Genomic DNA, 2,908 nt, shown 5'->3' with positions numbered 1-2,908 from the left:
AATACAATACCAACCTCCATGTATGAGGCTAAAAAGACTTTGTGTGCATTGGGGCTGAGTTATGAGAAAATGCACGCATGCCCCAATGATTGCATCTTGTATAGGAAGGAGTATGAGGATTCAACTAATTGTCCTACTTGTGGTATCTCAAGGTGGAAGGAAGGCAAAGATTCAATCTTGAAAGAGGGTGTGCCAGCGAAGGTGGTGTGGTATTTTCCCCCAATTCCAAGGTTTAAAAGGATGTTTCAATCACATGAGACAGCTAAGAGTTTGACTTGGTGGCATGCTGCTAGAAAATCAATTGACGGTCAGATGTCTCATCCGGCGGATTCCCCGTCTTGGAAACTTCTTGATGATAAATGGCCTGAGTTTGGTAATGAGCCGAGAAACTTGAGATTGGCTCTTTCATCTGATGGATTCAATCCCCACAGTTCTCTAAGTAGCAGATATAGTTGTTGGCCGGTTATCTTAGTTACATATAATCTCCCTCCATGGCTGTGCATGAAACGAAAGTTCATGATGTTAACCTTATTGATTTCCGGTCCTAAACAACCCGGAAATGATATAGACGTCTACTTGGAGCCTTTGATTGATGATTTAAAATCCTTGTGGGTTGGGATTAGAGGAGTGTATGATGCACATAATGGAGAATACTTTACACTCAGAGCTGCATTAATGTGGACAATTAATGATTTCCCCGCCTATGGAAACTTATCTGGTTGTGTTGTTAAAGGATATAAAGCTTGTCCAATATGCGGCGATGATACACCTAGTCACAGGTTGAAAAATGGCCACAAAATTTGTTACATTGGGCATAGAAAATGGTTACCAATCAATCATCCATATAGGAGGCAACGTGCAGCTTTTAATGGGAAACCTGAATATGGCATACCTCCCGAGCCATTAACCGGAGAAGAAGTGCTGCATATGGTTGAAAATGGTGACAGAGTTTGTTGGAAGAAGAAATCAATATTCTTTGATCTCGAGTATTGGAAATACCTTCCTGTGAGGCATGCCCTAGATGTTATGCACATTGAGAAGAATGTTTGCGATAGTATCATTGGTACATTGCTGGAGATCCCTGGAAAAAATAAAGATGGGATTGCTGCTCGATTAGATTTATTGAACATGGGGGTCAAAACTGATTTGCAACCCGAGTATGGAGAAAGACGTACTCGTTTGCCTCCTGGGCCTTGGAATTTGTCAAGAGCAGAGAAGAGAGAGGTTTGCAATTCTTTCTATGGTATGAAGGTCCCTGAAGGTTATTCTTCAAATATTAAAAATCTTGTATCTTTACAAGATTCAAGACTTCTTGGCCTTAAATCACATGATTGTCATACCTTAATGCAACAATTGCTCCCTGTGGCAATTCGTTCTGTTTTGGAGAAGCCTGCAAGGTATGCAATAACTCGTTTGTGCTTCTTCTTCAATGCTATATGTGCAAAGACTGTTGATGTTTCCAAGCTAGATAAGTTGGAAGAAGATGTAGTAGTTACTCTGTGTTTGCTTGAGAAGTACTTTCCCCCTTCATTCTTTGATATCATGGTTCATTTAGTAGTACATCTTGTCAGAGAAGTTCGTCTATGTGGGCCAGTATATTTTAGGTGGATGTATCCGTTTGAAAGATATATGAAAGTGCTGAAGGGGTATGTTCAGAATCGTACTCGTCCCGAAGGTTGCATTGCTGAGCGGTATATAGCTGAAGAGCGGTAGAGTGTTGTACTCAGCATTTATCTGATGTTAGTACAGTTGGAGTGCCTTCAAGCCAAAAGATGGGACTTTCAAAGCCATTATCAGGTTGCACAGTGAGCGTAGTTGATCAGGACCTGTTGAATCAAGCACATCTATATGTCTTGGAGAATACGGAGGAAGTCCTACCTTATATCGAGTACGTATGAGCTTTATTCTTTAAGTTTCCATTTTAAATTATTTCTTATGTTTATCTTCTATATTTAGGACCGTAATGCTTGAATTTTTCGTGTCATGTAGGCAACATATGATTCACATCAAGACTGCTTATCCAAAATTTAGAAAGAGAACAAAGTGGCTGCAGGATAAGCACAATAGCACTTTCATTCAATGGCTACGCTTCAAGGTATATATTGTTGAATAACATATTTCTCTTTTAATTTTCTTCTTATTTATATGTTAGATTGAATTAAGATATGATTAATTTGCAGGTTCAAAGTGAACTTGAGGAAGACAATCATGGCGTATCAGAAAATTTAAGGTGGCTAGCAGCTGGTCCAAACATGTCAGTGCCATTATATAGGAGCTATCTTATTAAAGGTATTAAATTCAATATCAAGGCACAAGATGATGTGCGGACAACTCAAAATAATGGAGTTTATTTACTTGCACATACCATGCAAGTTGCTAGTGCCAAGGATAAAAACCCAATTCTCTCAAATATGGGTTTCTATGGTGTCATTCAAGAAATTTGGGACCTTGACTACCAAAAGTTTACAATCCCAGTCTTTAGGTGTGATTGGATAGATAGTTCTGGTCTTGTAGTCGACGAACTTGGATTTACCCTTGTAGATTTGAGTAAAATTGGACATAGGAATGACCAATTTGTTTTGGCTTCTCAAGTCAAACAAATATTTTTTGTTGACGACCCGATGCATCGTGGTTGGTCGGTAGTGTTATCAATGCCTAATAGAGAATATAATGATGTTATTGGTGATGAAGTCTTAGGTGATGTGATAATTGAGTGTGAGCCATTTACTAGAGGGATGCCAAATGTTGACACATTTGATGAACTGGTGGGTGAGTTAGGCGGTCAAATATTCGAGATGGGTGTGAAGATATATGGATTGAATGATGCTTATGTAATTGGCAGTGTATGACATTAATTTTGTAATATTATTGTAATGTGGATTTCTTCACTTTCTACGTTCAAATAAAA

The sequence above is a fragment of the Prunus persica genome, chromosome G1 (genome assembly GCF_000346465.2).
Source record: "Prunus persica cultivar Lovell chromosome G1, Prunus_persica_NCBIv2, whole genome shotgun sequence".
In the NCBI taxonomy this organism is placed as follows: Eukaryota; Viridiplantae; Streptophyta; class Magnoliopsida; order Rosales; family Rosaceae; genus Prunus; species Prunus persica.
The sequence above is the reverse complement of the archived record's forward strand: the minus strand, read 5'-3'. Positions refer to the sequence as shown.